The sequence below is a fragment of the Nilaparvata lugens genome, chromosome 2 (assembly GCF_014356525.2).
Source record: "Nilaparvata lugens isolate BPH chromosome 2, ASM1435652v1, whole genome shotgun sequence".
Lineage (NCBI taxonomy): Eukaryota > Metazoa > Arthropoda > Insecta > Hemiptera > Delphacidae > Nilaparvata > Nilaparvata lugens.
In genome coordinates, this window is record NC_052505.1 from 93129479 (window position 1) to 93151114 (window position 21636).

Sequence of the window (21636 nt, forward strand, 5' to 3'; positions counted from 1 at the left end):
ATAAAGAATAAAATAGGAAACGCCACGGTTGAATTCTTGTTCGTAGGATACACCACGATTGAATTTATGTTCGTAGGAAACGCCACGCTTAATGTGTTAGTAGAAAACGCCACCGTAGGAAGTGGCACTTAGCCGTTTAAGGATAAGGGTTGTTGTTGAGAGTGGGGAGCGGGTTTTGTGGTGCGTTGGGGGGAGGGGGGGAGACGCCGACGCCGGTTTGTTGTGTGATGAGAGGCAGAAGAGAGACGCCAGAGCGTCGCGCGTTTTCCAGCATTCCGCTTCTGGCAGTTCCCGTGCACGTATCATCAACTCAAGCGCCTTTCCGCCGACCGCTCTTTGACATCAGCCTCTTTCACGTCGCCGACGTCTTTTTTCCGCCACAAAATAGCACTCTACAAACACTTTGTACTTTCATCGTATATTACAGCTCTGTCAACCGAAGCAGATGTCCAGTCTTGGTGAAGCGGAGCACTTGTCTCCTCTTTACTAAGCGCGAGCGCATTTTTTTGGGTGAGTATTCTGTCGAGAAAATTACAAGTCTGACATATTCAACCTGCCTTAACTGAGTATTTTCCATGATAAATGTGAACTTCACATAAATGTTTCCATTGTTTTTAGAAGAGTTTTATCTGAAAGTTCGTAGTCGTCTGATTTTGTTTCCTTTAACAATTTTAAAACATTATATAATTATATATGCCTATGCTTTTTTCAGGCCCAGTTCAGTAAAATACACAAATAACAACAAATAGACAAACTAACGAATAAAAGTACATATAGGGTTTATAATGTTGAACATAAATATGTCTCGTCGGGTTTTAAACCATTAAGCTGCGTTTACACCAAAGTTATTAACAAAATGTTATTAACTTAATCCTTGTAGATTCTATGAGATTGAACTGAACTTGACTAACACATATGTTCATCACGTGTATGATAAGTTTTGTTCTATCCAATAGAATCTATAAAGTTCAAGCTATTAACAAAATGTTTATTTCTTTCTCCTTATGGATTCTATTAGATTGAACAAAACTTATCATACACATGATGAACATATGTGTTTGTCTCAAGTTCCGTTCAATAGAATCTATAAGGACAGAAAAATAAACATTTTGTTATTAACTTTGGTGTAAACTGTAAACGCAGCTTAATGGTTTAATACAATCTTGATGGTTAACAACGATAGTTTATTTATTTATTTATCTATTTACACATTGATAGATACAATATCATTTTTATTGTATCATAATAACATAATACATATGTTATTTATAAGGGATGTAGACATAGTTTGCAGTGAATCTCGGAGATGAAATTCTCTTCACAATCATAACAGTTTTATTTAACAGTTAAATTTTATTTTTTTATAGATCTATCTTGTTGATTAGATTTTTCTATTCACAACAATTGAATTGATTTCAAAGCTATTGGTTGATTTAAATAATTCACTGAATGTGATTGAGACACTATATATTGGGACACTAATACATAGAAATAATACAAAAATCACCAGGTAGGAGAATGTCGAAGATGATGTTCTTGTAATAAACTACAAATGTAGGCTACAAAATCAAATACCTATGTTGATTGTACGGTACGTAAGGTATCCTTTACCAAAAGTTTTTAGATAGAGGGAATGTGACATATTTTACTCCCGAGTTATAGGTTGGGAACAATAAACTGTAAGTATCGGCTGTTATATAAAAGTCGTGAGTTACACTGACATCTTTTACTAGCCTAATATTCAGTCGGGCTGTACTCTCCACCAATAAAATCTATACGAATATTATCATTATTACATCCATTTCTAGTGATTTCTTCATTTTTTTGAGAACGATCTGGGCAGCGAAGTTTCAATTTGGTACAAAGGCAATGTTGGGACTTTAAAACTTAGCCCTTCAAGTTCTCCTGTGTTTGTAACTCGGCAAGAGGTGTAGATCTCGAATACTAAGGTACTAAGTATCTTATTACAATACTAAGGTAATGTCTTACTTTAGTTTCTAAATTTGAACTTTCATGTACTCACACTTGGGAGATGTTTGATGGAATAGATAGCTTTGAACCATACTTGTGGAAGATGCTATGCAGTATTTCTTTGCATGTTCATGTGTTCCTTCAATTATCGAGAAGGAATTGCTCAAGGATGTGTGAGTTTGGTTCAAAGGCTCAACTGAGTGTGTGAAGGAGTATTTCTGTTCTCTGAATAACTTCGAAAATGAACAAGGTTCAAAGAGTAATTTTTATTTTGGAATAATAAGACGTTGATGTCAATACCACAATATATTTGTTTAAAATCAATTTAACCAGGTTTCATGGCAAAGCCTGCCACATTTTCAACTGAACTGATGTTGATTGTTATTGCTGAAGGAATAGTACCTTCTGTAATTTGAATTGATTTTGAACAAATTTGGTGGTATTGACAACATCAAAGTCTTATTCTTTCAAATTCGTTTTTTCTTCAGGGTTGCTCTTAAATATAATAAAAATTATAAATTCAAATTCAAAAACTTTATTGTTTCTTCCAAAACCAATACATTCAAAAATTTCTCTTGAACAGCAAAAATACAAGAAACCAATCACCTGCAAGGAAAATCCTGTGCGCAGGTGAGAGTTGCCAACATTACATTAACAAAAAATAATAAATTCAATATCATAATATTATATGAAAGAGATGAAGAAGTGAGAAGAAGGAGAAAGGGAAAGAGAAAGAAAAAGAAAGAGATGTAAGAGTGCCAGCAAAACATACCTTGATAGAGAAAGATAATATGATTTAATCAAAAATTTTATCCTCTATTCTAGTGGTTATTATCCATTCAATAGATCTTCTTTTGAACAATTTATCGGATCTACCATTGATATGTTCAATGAGGTAATCTGGAATGTTGTAAATCAATTTATTTGCTATGTAAAAGTATTGTCTTCTGCAAACATTGAGATCCATTCTTATGTTTTCAAATCTCTTTCTGGAAGGACGCAAATTGAGATTTGTATTAATAGTAGTATCCTTTTTAAAATTGATCAATCACGACATGTTTCGGCTATATAATGCCATTATCAGGATAATTTTAAAAGGGTATTTAGATTTCTAATGTTAACTTATTCTTTCAATTATGGAAAAATATCACAACATTTCCTTCCATATAATCAAATTAATAATTTACATTTGTTATGTTTTCCAACTTTTTTGGAACCACATGGATAAAAAATTTGGCACACAAACTCAGTTTAATGTCCATAGGTCATTTTCAAGTTGAAATGTATTAAAATGTTTTTCTACATTTTAACTCGAAATTGACCTATGGTCGAAACTAGTCGTTAAAATATGTTAAGTTTTTAATAATAAAGGGTACTACAAGGTTTTTATATTGTTTTTATTAATTTGAATGATATAATTATGTTTTGAAATGCACATGACCACAGAGGAAAGAAGCACTATGCTTATTGGTATGCTTATTCCGTGACATGACTATTGTAAGGCTAGTTACACACACACATCGATTTTTGGTCGTACGATATTTTGCCGTCACTATGAATTCTATCAGATTAAACGGAACTTGGCAAACATCATATGTTTGAAATCATCTGTTCAATCTAATAGAATTTATAAGGACGGTAAAATATCGTACGACCAAAAATCGATGTGTATGTAACTAGCTTAATGCTTGCTGTTGTTCAGCCTGTGACATAATTATAATGAATTAATTGAGCTATGAAGGACCATATCATTTTTCGTCTCCAACAACTTCTTCAGCTTGAAATTCACATGAGTTCAAAGAATTCCAAACGGTTTTAGAATAAGGCTAGGGCCACACGAGTGCACATATTGCGTCCGTTGCAACTTACTTTTTGCGGCCGTCGCCAATGACACCACACGAGCGTTGAGTGTGGTGCGTCAACGTCAGTTGGCTTTACGAAATTGAACCAGACGAAGCAATTACTTTTGCATGTCTCGACGTGCGTTGTAGCATTTCTGCGCAGTTCAAAAATCACCGTCCGTTACGACTTACGTTAATTGGTACGCACGTACCTCGTGTTGTCACCAATTCACTTCTATGTAGCCTATTTCTAAAACGGACGTCAAAAAGTAAGATGCAACGGACGCACTTTGTGCGCTCGTGTGGCCCTAGCCTAATACATCCACAACGTAATGGTACATCTATAATATGTCACGAAAAAATAACTTTCATATCAAGCCTGAATCAGTATCTACCATCACCAACTATAAGTACATCCAAGCACATCATAGTCTTGGAACGTCATAAACTATCCTAACATCAAATCTTAAACAATATAATGATAAGCATGAGTTCAACGTTTATCCATGTCACTCTGAATTATACCAAAGTCCCCATGATGTTTGTATAGACCTTTCTGCCTCCAACTAGGACCACTCTTTTGAAACTCCAACAACTTCTTACGTCACTGAACGCGCAGCTCTAATCCAATTTCCGAACGTCCGATCGAGTATTGCAGCTGACAACTTTAATGAGAACTTCTAAATAAGAAGCAAACTTCGGATAAGTTTCGCTAAAACGTCACAGAAAATACGCGCGAAAATAGATCTTACACTTCACAAACAAGCATGCTACTTGAAGTTCCTTCGACTTTCTGGGAGTTTGAAGTCAATGTATTCAGATGTTGAAGAGCGAGATTTAATCAGTAGAAAATGAATGATAATTGCTGTATTATAATTATTATATAGTACCATATTTATTGACCGAGCGAAGTGAGGTCCAAGATTCAAGTCGATGGTTTGGCATTTCTCTTAATGTTTAAATGTTTGAATGTTTGAATGTTTGAATGTTTGAATGTTTGAATGTTTGAATGTTTGAATGTTTGAATGTTTGAATGTTTGAATGTTTGAATGTTTAAATGATTAAATGTTTATATGTTGCGCATTTACGGCGAAACGCGGTAATAGATTTTCATGAAATTTGACAGGTATGTTTCTTTTTACTTTCCTTGCCCTACTACCATAGGTAAGGAAAGTATTGCTTTCCAAAAAAAATTAAGGTACCCCAATTTCAAGTTTTCTATACGTTTCAAGGTCCCCTGAGTCCAAAAACATGATTTTTGGGTGTTGGTCTGTGCGTGTGTGTGTGTGTGTGTGTATGTGTGTGTGTGTGTATGTGTGTTTGTGTGTATGTGTGTATGTGTGTATGTCTGTGAACACGATAACTCCATTCCTAATTAACCGATTGACTTGAAATTTTAAACTTAAGGTCCTTATACAATGAGGACCAGACAATAAAAATTCAATAAAATTCAATTCAAGATGGCGGAAAAAATGGCGGATAATTACTAAAAACCATGTTTTTCACGATTTTCTCAAAAACGGCTCTAACGATTTTCTTTAAATTTATACCATGGATAGCTATTTATAAGCCCTATCAACTGACATGAGTCTCATTTCTGGGAAAATTGCAGGAGCTGCGTAATATTATCGAGAAAAATGGCGGATAATTACTAAAAAACCTTGTTTTTCACGTTTTTCTCGAAAACGGCTCTAACGATTTTCTTCAAATTTATACCATGGATAGCTATCTATAAGCCCTATCAACTGACATGAGTCTCATTTCTAGGAAAATTGCAGGAGCTGCGTAATATTCTCGAGAAAAATGGCGGATAATTACTGAAAAACCATGTTTTTCACGATTTTCTCAAAAATTACTTCACTGATTTATTTCAAATTCATACTCTGTATAGTTATTTGTCAGCTCCATCAACTGGCATGAGTCTCCTTTTTGGGAAACTAATGGGGGGTTCACTCCATCCTTGAGAAATTGACTTTGTAACCTCCTTCTCGTGCATGAGGTAGGTAGGTAGAGCAGTCTATAAAAATAACACATAGTCGAGACATTTCATTTGTAGAACAGCTGTTTTGACGATTTTTAAAAAATCATCGGATTTCACAATTTACACAAAGGAAAAAGTACTCTGAAAACAATTTATTATATACACACATATACAGTAGTCTGATCGTAGTTCAAATAATTATGTTGCCGCCAATCTTCATTATGTTATTTCTCTAAATTATTGTCGTTTAAGAATGAGGCTCCCAGTTCAATGAGCAAGGAAAGTTGTGTGAGTGTACCACACCAGATTTTTTAATTGCGCGTCGACGTATATACAAGGATTTTGGAAATTTTGCATTTGAATGAAAATATAAAAGGAAAAAGGAACTTCCTTCAAACGCAAATATCAGAGTAAAAAATCAGACTATAGAATTATTCATCATAAATCAGCTGACAAGTGATTACACAGATGTGTTGAGAAGCCAGTCTATTGCTGTATTTCCATAAGGTCTATAGTTCCAATCCAGGTACTTGTGGATGAGAATACTGCGTGAGGTCTACTGTTCACAGAACTTCTAGTTATATAGTGTAGTTCGCCTCCATGCTGCACATTGGTTAACGCTAAAAAAAGTAAATGGACGAAATGTAAAAGTAAAAGTAAAAGTAAACGCTAAATGGAGTAGCAAATAATGGCGGTCAGACAAACTTATGGTTCTCCTGACCAAAAACTACACAACATCTCAAAGAATGTGGAAATATACAGTGTATATCTAGGCATTTGAGACTCATGAGCTATACATTTGTTGTGTATCTGTCATACGCTAAATAAATAATAAATAGTACCATTTTATGTCTTCGATGTTCATAGTGTCATCAAAGGAAATACAAGGCTAACAGTGATTCTATAATACTGTATAATGAACTATCAAGTAGCCCAATAGAAATAAATGAATTATAATAAAATTGATCAATGGAAGTTCTTATTCTATCCACGAATCAACAATTATTATTCATTTATACAATAAGAACATTATCAAAATGTTCAAAATGATTTTGAGAACTAATATCATAAAATTCTGCCCTTTTTGTAATTTTATAGAAATATTCAGAACAATGAAGAAATTCTGAAAATTCTGAGAGCTATAAATGATAGAACTTTGATTCGAAGTGTTCTAAGGTAATCGGTCTAACGTACAAAATAGGTACCTTACGCTACTGTGAGTAATAGCACAAGGTATCCAATCTTTTCTCTTATGATCATCTATCTAATGATGAACTTTTTTGCAAAAATAAAAATCTGGTGTGGTGCACTCACACAACTTTCCTTGCCGTTATGAAAATTGATCACCTGACGCTAGTGTTCCCGCGCATCTCAAGTCTACTATTCAAAGATTTGAGCCAGCTGGTGACAGGGCAATAACGCTGGAGACACACATGAGGTCTGCTATCTCTTCATAGTGAATGACTTAATAGAATCAACAATAATTTGCAATTGAATAATCATATTTTCTCGAATTTAAAGCTTATTTTCAATTTTAGGTGAAAATGTTACTGAACATTAATTGTAGAGATTTTCATGCTCAATCTACTCCACTTGATTTTTTTTGTTTCAATTGTATCTGAAGCCTGATAATTGGGAATCTATCTGCATTGATGGGGTGGAGCTCCTGAAATTTTTACATATATGGGACTTGTGGCAGTTGATAGAGCTTATCGATGACTATTTTAGGTATGAATTTGATAAAAATCGTTGGAGCCGTTTCCGAGAAAATCACGAAAAACCCTGTTTTTGTCAACATTTTCGCCATTTTAGCCGCCATATTGAATTGCATTTGATCGAAATTGTTCGTGTCGGATCCTTATAGTGAAAGGACCTTAAGTTCCAAATTTCAAGTCATTCCGTTAATTGGGAGATGAGATATCGTGTACACAGACGCACATACACACACACACACACACACACACACCACACATACAGACCAATACCCAAAAACCACTTTTTTGGACTCAGGGGACCTTGAAACGTATGGAAATTTAGAAATTGGGGTACCTTAATTTTTTTCGGAAAGCAATACTTTCCTAACCTATGGCAAGGAAAGTAAAAAAATAGAGAAAAAACTTGCTATATGGTATTCCTCACCACAATGTTCCTCTACTGAATAACATCAAGGATTTGGAAAAAAATATTTAAATCAGGGAATGGGAATTTTTAATGTGTATTTTGTACAAGTATATTCAAATAAAAACAATATAAAAACTTTAGTACGGTACCCTTTTATTAAAAATTTTAAAATATTTAACGACTTTGGTCAAGATGACCAATGGTAGAAACTAGTCGTTAAAATATTCTAAAGTTTTTTATAAGAGGGTTTTAACGTTTTTATATTGTTTTTATTTGAATCAAGAAGCTCATATAAGAGAAGTGATTTCAAGTAAATTCTAATATGTTACTCATAATACGATTATCAAAAATCCTTAATAATCGAAAAATAATATTGGGCAAAAATTTTTGAACTGAAATGATATCGATATGTGAGCTAGGTCAGCTTTTTCAAAAAGCTTTCATCCTTTCAGTGAGAGCATATTGATTGATGCTTTCCTCATTGCAAGGGATGAAACAAACAAAACTCGTTAACTACATTTCTGATGTAGCCAAGCCACAACTGCACGATTGCACCACTCTCTGCTCTGTTGGTAGGTGAACTCTACAGACGAGTCGAGAGTCGAGTATTTGAGTTGCACAAATGTTCACTACAGAGTTTCAAATGAAGCGTCTCATGCACCGTTAAAATGGTCCCTTGTATAGTAGTTTGATGGTTGGAGAACACTAGTTCAAGCTACGGCTAATTCGGATTGACTAGCCCGAGTGAAGAATGTTAGTTCACTTCTCATTCTCCGTAATAATGTTACAATTATTGGTCCCTTGTAATTTGCTGGAGTAGAGAATGTTAGTTGGAGGAATCTAGAATACTAGATCAAACTTACTAGATCAAACTACGGCTAAATGGATTGACCTGGAATAAAGGAACTATTTTAGAAATGCAATTGATAAGTTACGTACGTATTGAAGCTTGCTAGTACTAAATTCTGCAACTCTGATTGTTTGAAGAGCAGTTGAATTGGAGTGGTGCTTGTAGTAGAATTATAACAACCTCCAACTTGGAGGGATTTGATTGATTGATTGATTCGCTGCCTTTATTAAAAAACCGCAAGTGATTTGCGGAGTGGAGAGATGGAGGTAGATGGAGAACCAGTTCAGCCAATAAGAGTGATAGAGCCAATAGAGTCATAGAAAGAAGCGCGGTTGCCAAGTTGACGATCAGGCTCAGTCGATGCAGTGAGCCTGATTAATTTTAATTCGAATATATTTTGATGATAGAAATGAAAACAATTTTCATTGGTATATCTTTACAGAATATTGGAATTCAACCATTAGTCCAGGAAATGAATTTAAATGATCTATTGTATGCTCTACTCAATAGTAATTGGCTCAATGATGCTTAACAATATAAATAATTATATTCATACTTTATATTCATAAATAAGTTTGATTTTTCAAAACTGCAGTTTAATATTTCAATATCGGGGCACCGAGCTTCGCTTGTTATTTTTATTTATTGATAAACAGAACACAATTCTCTAGATTGATCGTGTTTATATTTCACAGCTGTCATCTTATGAATTTCGGGGATGCGATGTTTGATTTTTCACATACTCACTCACTCACTCACTTTTTTACTATCCACAGCTGTTTCAGCCAAGGATGAATTATCCTCTTAATGTCCTTCAGCGATTTTCCTAGGGATGAGACCTAGTGCAATCGAATTTTTATATCATAGAACTACTATGCTCCAAATTTCGTGGAAATCGTTAGAGCCGTTTTCAAGATCCGTTGAATATAAATAACCAGATATAAATAAATAACCAGATATAAAATACAGAAGTTGCTCGCTTAATATAATAGGATTAATACGTTCTGAATGCCTGTAGGCTATTGTGAATAATGCAATTACTTTCTACCCAGTACTTCAAAGTCAACGTAATTAATCTTGATTACTAATAGTTATCCAATTGGGCTTGATTTTCATAGTATGGAGAAAACAAACTAAAATTGTATTCAATAGAAATAATGCAATCATTGTTAATTGCAAATACGTTGCGAATCGAACTTACACGTTTTTTAGGAAATTTCTCTATGAGTTAATAAAAATTCATCAAGCATTTCACCATATCAGGAGCAGTCTGATATGCATTAGTCAATTTTATATTTGAATTACTTTCGTTAAGCAATGATTAATTATTACTGGATGTCATTAAAATCTGCGTTACTCTCTCCCTCATTGCACAAATTATGATCTCAAATGTAGACTTTTCAAGCACCGTACCAATTCTATTAATGCTAGCTATTCTTTAACAATAACTCTTTCTAACAAAACATTTCAAATGCAGAGTTTTCAAGCACCAATACTATTCTGCCAGTAACTCTTTATCAATTCCCGTTTACAAAACTGCTCCAAATCGCAAACGTCACGTATTTTTCCAGCTCTTATCCGTCACATGCCGTTCCAACCCATTAGCAATCAATTGTTTTTTGTCACAGTTGAGAACTGGATTGTTAAAAATATCGTTGAAGTTGATTTATACATGCAGTGATGGTTTGTGGAACTTAATCATACAGAAAATAATGAGGAGTGCTGCGGCATCTCCTGTCAGACTATATCATTCTGGAGTTTGTTGTTGACGTGTTATATGATACTGACATTGATGGATCGCGTTTCTGCACCCTGCAGATTAGTCCAAGACATTGAGATAACTCCATCTCTGCGATATTGTTGATTTTTCCTAGAGATGGCGCGGGTTTATTGATCCAGTAACACGATTCTTCTCGTCGCTGAAAAGCTCGATACCCGCTATCTATCTCAATTAAAATCAAGAGTTTTCAACCATCGACTGAAGCTGGATTCACATACAACAGTGCCAGTGAATTGTGAAGAATAATTCCCATGTGTTCAAATGGTATTATTCATAGTCTTCTCACTCGGCCGTAATTTCACCCGTATAAAGCTGGATTCACAGACAAAACTTCCAGAGAATCGACCAGATTCAGGAATAATTTGAGAGATGATGCACACCGTAGTACTATGTATGAGCGAGGGGTAAGGAGTTCAGGTATCCGGATGTACAACTTATTGCCATCTCTCATAAAAGAAAAGTCAGGTCAAGCTTTCAGATTTTTATTGAAAAAAGAGCTACTACTCATGTGCCTACTCAGTGGAGGAATACAAAGATTTTTACAAACCTCGAGATGGAGGTTTGAGAAGTTAGAGGTTAGATAACATGCTACTGTTTGATTAATGACAAATTGACATATCCTTATACCCCTTTTACAGGTGATCAGTGGATGAAATAATAATAATAATAATTGTTAAAAATAATTTGCATAGGCTCAAATGGTATTATACATACTCACTCGACCGTAATTTCACTCGTATAAAGCTGGATTCGCAGACAACAAAACCAACGAATAGTGAAGAATAATTTCCATAGGTTCAAATGGTATTATACATACTCGACCGTAATTTCACCCGTATGAAGCTGGATTCGCAGACAACAGTGAAGAATAATTTTCATAAGTTTTAATGGTATTGTTCATACTCCCTGGACCGGGTTGCGTGGAAACAGTACAATTAGAACTTATGGGAATCATATTTTCACTGCTCACTGTCACTGTTGTGTGCGAATGCAGCTTTATACTTATCTGCAACCTGAAGACGGAACTTTTTGGATCAGGAAGAAAAGTATTGTGACTCAACTTGATGTCAGCGAAACCTTATCTGTTGGGGGAAAAACAAGTTGACATTCACTCCATATGAATCCAACTATAACTTGAATTTATTCCTAATTATTTATGAGGAAAGTTTTAGCTGATGACGATAATACTTTCCAGAATATTTAAAAAAGAAAATAGTAGGTCTAGTTATTATAAGTTGGCGACTTATTAGAAGTTTTGAGTGCTACCTAAAGCCAATTTTACCTCAGAGTTGTCAACAAAAAGTTGTTCACAAACAACTTGTTTTCTTTAGAAAAGTTGTCAATTTTATGTGTAGAGAACAAGGTTGCTGTGATAATCAAGAAATTGGCAACAAATTGCCGAAATTTTTTGAAACCGTAGTTGACAAATCTGGTATAAACGTGACTTTAAGGTACGAACAGAATGGTCAGGTAGATATGTAGATCCAGCTCGCTATCTATCCTCTATATATCAATGACTCCGAATGTTTCCATCATTGCTGTGATTATCAAGAAATTGACAATTTTGTTGAAATTTGTTGAAACCGTAGTTGACAACTCTGGTATAAACGTGACTTTAAGGTACGAACAGAACGGTCAGGTAGATAGTTATGTAGATCCAGCTCGCTATCGACCTTCCATATCAATGACTCCGAATGTTTCCATCATTGCACAGCTGTTTAGTGGCAACGAGCTTCACCGCGACTTAGACTAGGCGCACACCAGTTAGTCAAGACAAGACATGAGCAGTCACAATACTTCACATAGTTGCTGTTTATGAAGTCATGTCTAATTGCAATGACTAATCAGTGTGAGTTGCATCATAAGCAACAATGTGAAGTATTGTGACTAAACGTGTCTTGTCTTGACTAACTGGTGTGGGCCTAGCCTAAAACGTTCCTTGGAACCTTCACTGATGCCTATGGAGAAAACGACAAAGTATCGATGAAAAACATCCAGGAGACTTGGACAATGAATAGAACAAAGGAATGAATGTGTATCACAGGCGCGAATATTAAAGACGAGACAACAATATTGATTGTTCAGTCGAGTTCAGAGTTCAGTCAGCTTGAAAATGAATGGAAAAACATGAGACACCGTGACGAGGTCGATAATTAACAAAGGACTATGAGAGACTAAGTAGAAAGTAGAGCAGTAGAAAGTTCAATTTTTATAAACAATAACCTTAGAATTATTATAGTTAACCGAACGAGAATAGTCCGATGGAAATTGGAACAGATGAGTCCCTGCTTACTACCCCACCAATAGCCGTTGCCAGTTCGTCAGGTGTATGATAAAAGTTGATTGAATCTTTTTGACCGAGCGAAGCGAGGTCCAAGATTCAAGTCGACGGTTTGGCATTTCTCTTAATGTTTAAATGTTTGAATGTTTAAATGTTTAAATGTTTAAATGTTTAAATGTTTAAATGTTTAAATGTTTAAATGTTTAATGTTTAAATGTTTAAATGTTTAAATTTTAAATGTTTAAATGTTTAAATGTTTAAATGTTTAAATGTTTAAATGTTTAAATGTTTAAATGTTTAAATGTTTAAATGTTTTAAATGTTTAAATGTTTAAATTTTAAATGTTTAAATTTTAAATGTTTAAATGTTTAAATGTTTAATGTTTAATGTTAAATGTTTAAATGTTAAATGTTTAATGTTTAATGTTTAAATGTTTAAATGTTTAATGTTTAAATGTTTACATGTTTAAATGTTTAAATGTTTAATGTTTAAATGTTTAAATGTTTAAATGTTTAAATGTTTAATGTTTAAATGTTTAAATGTTTAAATGTTTAAATGTTAAATGTTTAATGTTTAAATGTTTAAATTTTAAATGTTTAAATGTTTAAATGTTTAAATGTTTAAATGTTTAAATGTTTAAATGTTTAATGTTTAAATGTTTAAATGTTTAAATGTTTAAATGTTTAAATGTTTAAATGTTTAAATGTTTAAATGTTGTGGAGCGGTATTTGATGGCTTCACATATGTAGGGAGAATCTTGTACTGAGTCAATGGTGTAGCGGCTATAAAATTTGTAATTGCGTGCGTGGACGCCGAATGTACACCAGACTGATTGATTCACTACAAGATTCAATACAATTGTCGGAATCGCGGGAGGCCTAAACGCTCGCTCACCCTTGATTCTTCTAATGACAAATTGTATAGTGATGAAATTTTTATAAGCAGTGTAGCGATCGCTAAACACTGAAGACGGATACCTTAAAATTATTACCTGTGAAGAATGAGCATACAAAATCATACAGGTCGAGCAAAAATCCCGATGTAGATAATTTACGGGACTGCGTCTCTAATAAGTTCTGAAGGATTAAGATACGGTATTTGGACCAAATATCGTTCAGAATATACTTCGAGAACAGAGTCTTGTCGGGTTTTAAGCTCTATTGTAGGAATTTATATGATCTATGGCTGCATCTGCTGTACAATTGATGTGTTCGCTCCTAAGTCGAGGTAGGTAACAGATAAAAGCTGATATATGAGCAGGTAAGGACAAAGAATAAATATCTCGATCTGACCCCACTCGCTACATCCACTTAGACCTGTTCCAATATCCAGCTTAATTCAATTATTCCAATGATCGTATTCGATCGGTTCTTGATGATATAGAACGTATCAGACACAATAATTGACAGGCTTAAGAAATAATCGAACTCAGAAAGCGAATTAACAAAACTGAAATATATTACAATAAAATATGTAATCATACAGTGCAGGTTCAGAATTTGATTTACAGGTTGATAATAATTTAGCATTAACAGAATAGTTAAAAATTTTCTTGTGCTTGCATGATACCATGCGTGATTCAACAGAATTTTACAATTGATAAAATTGAACAGTTTTGAAAAAATAGTGAAAAAATGAATTATAAAATATTTTTAAAAATGCTCGGGGTCGTGGTTCAGGCAGCGGAGGATAGTTAATCAACTACAAATTCTTATAAATTAAATATGAATAAATTCTAGGCTCTTAAATGCTAAAGCGCTTGTCGGCGTGGCCAATAATTTAACGAAGAAAAATTTATGTTTCTGCACTGAAATATTTTCGAAGCGTAGATTGGGGCCCCTTTTAAAACTTATAACTCACGTGAATTTCCTTGGCGGTCGTGGTTTTCTTCTTTAGATCAAAAATCGTTTGATCGGCGGCAATCCAGGCTTCGGTTTCAGCACGTGGGGAATTTTAATTTAATATCTCCTTCACCGAATTAATTAAGGGATAATTTACTTTAAACTTCTAATTTATCGATTGATGAAAACAGAAATTTACAAATAACAAATAAATTGGCCTAAAATATCGGCTCACAAATAGAACATTTAAAATCGAACAAGAAATTTTCACAAATAGGTCTTGGTAACTATAAAAGAGATCTGCACGGTGAGGATTTCAAAAGGGAAGTGCTGTCTTTTCTCTAAGCTTCTTGGCTAGACCTTGCTTCTCAGAATCTCGATGTAATAATTTGCATAAAAATTTGCCATTGGTAGAACGCTTGTGACGTAAACATGACGTCAGTGGCAAGCAGTAGAATACAATTCCTTTAATTACAATAATAATTCAATTTATGTAATTCTTAAAACTGCTTAATCTTATAGACATAGTTCCTCTCATACAATGTACATGTGCTAGCGTAAATGATAAGGCAGGGTTGTTGTCTGATAATAGATTAACATGTGTTGCTTTCAAACGATCACCTTCTTGGTGCTATTTCTATGCACTATGATTGGCTTAGGCTTGCCAAAGAGATTTAATTACCATGTGGTTCAGTTGAATTAAATCATTAATAAATTAATATTCTTGTACAATTTTTATTAGGTTTGAGATTGTTATAATTAATTTCTGCCATTTTATCAATAATATAATTTCATGCTATGACCTATTTAGTTACAATAAGACCTGACATATAATATAATTTCTTAAATAATAAATAATTTCAACGATAACACATACATTTTATTTTTTTTTTATTTGAAATTCTTGATCCTTTATTGATAGTTTTAATTTTTAGAGATGGTATTATATCTTACGTGAAGCCAGCGTGACATTTGACAATACTTTGAATCAGTCAGCTGCGTTCGAACTGTTTTAAAAACATCTGATCGATAGTAAACAAAGTGTAACCTCAAAATCAGTGAGCGATTCATAAATAATTTGTGCTTTATTTGCAAAATAATTATAATTTTATTGAATAATTTTCCTAGAAAATATTCAGTACAGAACGGTACTCTTATCAAATATACAGTTATTGATAAGTAAGCTTTATCGCTCGGTCGCTAACTATTCCTTTAGCAAATTCTTTCATTTTAAAAGGTAATCACAATTTTTCTCTCTTTTCATGAGATCTATTTGAAAGATTCATCACACAAAAGCCCCCAGGATATTTTAAATAGGTAATTGGGAGACGAGTCGAAACAATGACTATTTGAAAAATCCGATATTGTGATGAATACACTATTTCATCTCCTTACTTCTACGAAAACTCAACACTTAACACTAAAAACAATATATCGTGCACTTTTGGCTACGAGAAAATAAATAATTGATTGTTCCTTCCATTGGATACAATCGAAATACAATAATTAATGAGGTCTCTTTGGATCCTTCATTAAAACAACTCCACAACTTCCATTCACGGGTGGCTTATGAGCAGACCCATAACTATAACAAATATACAAAATTTCACATATTACTTCTTAAGATTTGAACAGTATTTGCAACAAATATAGACTTTCATCATTTTTTCATGGTTATTACAGGTTTCGACTCTTTGGTTTGGCTTTTACATAAATTGGGTGAGAGTGTGATTTTACTTCGGTGACTTGACAATCGTCTACCGTTTGACTCGAGCAATTCCTTATTTGCGCTTAGTACGTTGTGTACAAACAGGGTTACACTTGAAATGGCTTTCTTGATTTTTATCAATGTTGGTTACAAATATTAAGTCTTTAAGATTATATTTATCAATTTGAATTACAATTCATGATCTTTTGATGCAACAGTAATAAATTTCACATTTGAAGGTAAGAATTTCATTTTCTTTGGAGTTTTTTTTTTATAGATACATTCATATAACACAGAACATGCGCATTTCGTGCAAATTAACATAAATATATATTTTTGGTTGCGTTTTTTACTTATAATTCCACATTAAATAATAGGTTACAATAATTAATAACGATATTGCTTTGATTCTATACATTGACTCTATGATTTCGCACACATTGGTTGGTGGGACGAAGAAAATTATCGAACAGGCTTTGGTTCTGAATAGATTTTTCTATCGATTCTGTATTTCGAGGTTAGATTTACACATTTTTTCAAATAAACTTTGTTTATTTTCTTTCCTCCTATTCACTACTAACTTCATGTTATTTCTAATTTATAATTATTTTCTGTGGATACTATAATTCTTGTTTCTATTTTTCAGTTGTGCAGATGATACCAGGCGATTGTTCTTGTGATGACTGTAGCATGAGGCAGATGTCTTGATCAGGTTGGTAAATTTTTAAAGTTGTTTTCAGTTTTATTTTCTTCTGTTATTAAAGTTGATAATAATTTCTTCATTTGAAGTGAATTAATAATATTTCGTTATTAGTTGAGATGCGGCGAAGTCTAGGTTATGTTGATTAGGCTGCAGTAGAAAGATGCTAGTCTGCAAAGATATGACTCGGTGGGTAGGCTGTGACTATGAAAAGTTTGATGATTGATATAATCCACGAACGTAGTTTCAGTTAATTATAGTATTATTCTTTCCTCAAGCCCCCATCTAAATTTGATTCGGTGTCATTCAAGGTCCAATTCTAATTTGCAACTATCCGTTTTATTAAAACTTGGCTTAAAACGAATGTGCCGATGGTGTAGATCATTTCCTTCAAATTCATTTCCTCTTGGTCGGCCGGTAACATGCAGTTTGATCTTTTTAAACCTGACATGCCGGTGGTGTCTGTGGGTTTTTTCAAATAATCTTTTTCTTTTCTGCATGGTGGTGTTCAGTCTATTTGATTTTAACCGGACATGACTGCGGTGATTGTAGGCCCTTCTTGATACCGTCTTCCTTTTTTCTTGCATGCTGGTAGGAAGCTTGATGTAGGATTTCAGCCTTATATGACGGCGGTGTAGATAAATTTTTCTTGAGACCATTTTTCTTTTCCGTGGAGCTGCTATTTTACTTGTGTGTTGTTTTGATTTAGAGGTTTTTATTTTCAGTTGTGATTTCAATTTGTTGTGGGTTTCTGTTTCATTTCTATTGTTTATTGGACTATCTTCATGAATGCTGGGTTTATATGTTGCAGGCGCTGTCCTCGGTGGATGGACGGTGATGTGGGCGGTCGGCGGTCCGGGCTGCTCTTCTACGCGGCGGGCAACGTCCTTGGACTCCTGGTGTCCGGCGCGCGGTGGTACGGGCTGTCCCTCTACCTGATGGATGTCGTCCTCGGCTTGGCGGGCGATGTCGTCCGGTTCCTCTTGGCGTTCTGCGGGGTGCGGCGCGACTCCAGTCTTGACATTCTCGGTGGGTTGGTTTTCCATACATGTGTTATGTTCGCTTGCTTGTTTGACTTTAACCACCTTTATTGTATCCTTCTCCACATGTATATGTTTCTTAATGCTGACTTCGACGCTGATTTTTCCCATATGCAACAGTAATAAATTTCACATTTGAAGGTAAGAATTTCATTTTCTTTTTAGCTTTTTTAGCAATACATTTATATGACATAGAACATGCGCATTTCGTGCAAATTAACATAAATATATATTTTTGGTTGCGTTTTTTACTTATAATTCCACATTAAATAATAGGTTACAATAATTAAATAACGATATTGCTTTGATTCTATACATTGACTCTATGATTTCGCACACATTGGTTGGTGGGACGAAGAAAATTATCGAACAGGCTTTGGTTCTGAATAGATTTTTCTATTGATTCTGTATTTCGAGGTTAGATTTACACATTTTTTCAAATAAACTTTGTTTATTTTCTTTCCTCCTATTCACTACTAATTTCATGTTATTTCTAATTTATAATTATTTTCCGTGGATACTATAATTCTTGTTTCTATTTTTCAGTTGTGCAGATGATACCAGGCGATTGTTTCGGTGATGACTGTAGCATGAGGCAGATGTCTTGATCAGGTTGGTAAATTTTTAGAGTTGTTTTGTAGTTTTATTTTCTTCTGTTATTAAAGTTGATAATAATTTCTTCATTTGAAGTGAATTAATAATATTTCATTATTAGCTGAGATGCGGCGAAGTTTAGGTTATGTTGATTAGGCTGCAGTAGAAAGATGCTAGTCTGCAAAGATATGATTCGGTGGGTAGGCTGTGACTATGAAAAGTTTGATGATTGATATAATCCACGAACGTAGTTTCAGTTAATTATAGTATTATTCTTTCCTCAAGCCCCCATCTAAATTTGATTCGGTGTCATTCAAGGTCCAATTCCAATTTGCAACTATCCGTTTTATTAAAACTTGGCTTAAAACGAATGTGCCGACGAAGTAGGTAGATCTCTTCAGCCAATGTTGTCCTTCTTTGTTGACCGGTGACATGTAGTTTGATCTTTTTAAACCTGACATGCCGGTGGTGTCTGTGGGTTTTTTCAAATAATCTTTTTCTTTTCTGCATGGTGGTGTTCAGTCTATTTGATTTTAACCGGACATGACTGCGGTGGTTGTAGGTTCTTCTGGATATCGTCTTCCTTTTTTCTTGCATGCTGGTAGGAAGCTTGATGTAGGATTTCAGCCTTATATGACGGCGGTGTAGATAAATTTTTCTTGAGACCATTTTTCTTTTCCGTGGAGCTGCTATTTTACTTGTGTGTTGTTTTGATTTAGAGGTTTTTATTTTCAGTTGTGATTTCAATTTGTTGTGGGTTTCTGTTTCATTTCTATTGTTTAGGTGACTATCTTCATGAATGCTGGGTTTATATGTTGCAGGCGCTGTCCTCGGTGGATGGACGGTGATGTGGGCGGTCGGCGGTCCGGGCTGCTCTTCTACGCGGCGGGCAACGTCCTTGGACTCCTGGTGTCCAGCGCGCGGTGGTACGGGCTGTCCCTCTACCTGATGGATGTCATCCTCAGCTTGGCGGGCGATGTCGACTGGTTCCTCTCGGCGTTCGGCGGGGTGCGGCGCGACTCCAGTCTTGACATTCTCGGTGGGTTGGTTTTCCATACATGTGTTATGTTCGCTTGCTTGTTTGACTTTAACCACCTTTATTGTATCCTTCTCCACATGTATATGTTTCTTAATGCTGACTTCGACGCTGATTTTTCCCATATGCATATCTTCAGATATCCTATCCAATCGGTTATTTGTTTCTAAAATTGATTTATCCAGACACTCAGCTAATTTTTTGATGGTTTTATCTGTGTCACGGAATGCTCCATCCATCCGCTGACTCAATTTCTCCAAACCCTGTTCATTTACCTTCTTTGCTTCTTGAACTTCCTTTTTTAATTCTTCCTTTGTTTGGTCGCTTTTTTCATTTAGATTGTTTATAGCTTCATTTGTTTTCTTCGATGCTTCTTCTATTTGTTTGTTGTCTTCTTTTAATTCTTCCTTTGTTCGTTTGTTGTCTTCTTTTAATGCTTCATTTGTTTTCTCATTCATCTTGGTTATTGCTTTCAGGAGGGTGTCCATATCCATGGCGGGATCGGGTGTACATCTAACGGTCATCCGCTGGTTCTTCATCCGAGCAACGGTACGAGAAATGGGAGTTCCTGTCTCTGGGGCGTCGTCGTCCGTATGCTCTCCCGATGTTTCGTCCTCCGGCTCTTGGGCTGCCGACGGATCTTCCACTAGGATGCAGCTCTCCTCCACCTGTGTCGAAGATAAATCATCCAGTACATTGGGATGGAAATCGGCGGATGCGGTGGCAGATGCGGATGGCGGCGAACAATCGGGTGAGATGTCCTCGTTGTCCGACAGACTTGGATTGACCTGGTCGTTTCCTGCCATGGTTTGTGAGAGAATAACGCGACGAACGTGTGCGGTGAATAAAAAACGTGAAAGTGTTGTGATATACAAAATAATTAATAAGAAATCCAATAGAAATTGCTATAGCTTCGTAGTGAGTGAAATACAGAAAAAGTGGTTTAGCAATGTGTTCAGTGATAAAATGAGTCAAGTTAGCAATATCGTTAACATAAAAATGACAAGAACATACAGGATACACAGTGAACACTTATGCGGTAATACAGGTACGCCTCTTATAATTTATTATTACTATTATTATAAATATTTTACTTTTATAATTTCTTGCCGCAATTCTATATATAGGCTAGTGTTCTTTGCAAAATTTTATATAAAAGCAGCAGTGTTCTGTTTGAATTATTCCGCAATATATCCGTGATTTAATTTTACTTCCCTCTTTATGTTTTAAAAATTTAAAAATATAAATAACTTCAATCCTCTTTTCTGTAAATTTTTATAAATTGTTTCAATATAGACCTAATATTCTTCAAATAATATGACCTTTCTTATGATATCTCTTATACCTATGACTTATAGTATGACCAATTTTCGAATAACACGATAATAAAATTCTGAGTTCGATTTTTTCTCTAAAAATTCATCAATCGATAAATTTCTTTTCCGTTCAAAAATTGGGTATGGTACTTCTTGTTATTTTATATAACAGTGAACAGTCAATATTAAATTCGAAAAAATTCACAACCATGAATTTTTCAAAAAATTTTCCCGTTGTCAGCGCTATAGTATACTGAGCAACTAAATAATCCTCGTAGTCGATTATCCACCTCTTCAATGCCTATCACTGTTGGGCGCCAAATCATGTGGAGCGGTATTTGATGGCTTCACACATGTAGAGTGAATCTTGTACTGAGTCAATGGTGTAGCGGCTATAAATTTTGTAATTGCGTGCGTGGACGCTGAGTGAACACCAGACTGATTGATTCACTACAAGATTCAATACAATTGTCGGAATCGCGGGAGGCCTAAACGCTCGCTCACCCTTGATTCTTCTAATGACAAATTGTATAGTGATGAAATTTTTATAAGCAGTGTAGCGATCGCTAAACACTG

At 34.6% G+C, this 21636-nt stretch overlaps 1 protein-coding gene across 1 annotated transcript in view; it reads left to right on the forward strand.

The window, feature by feature from the left end:
- The first annotated feature begins 266 nt into the window (after positions 1-266).
- Positions 267-21636, forward strand: part of LOC111048970 (beta-1,4-N-acetylgalactosaminyltransferase bre-4-like) — a 133604-nt gene continuing 112234 nt past the window's right edge. The window contains exon 1 of the mRNA XM_039420266.1: positions 267-510. The gene's annotated coding sequence lies outside the window, so the exon portion shown is untranslated. The remainder of the gene's footprint in view (positions 511-21636) is intronic.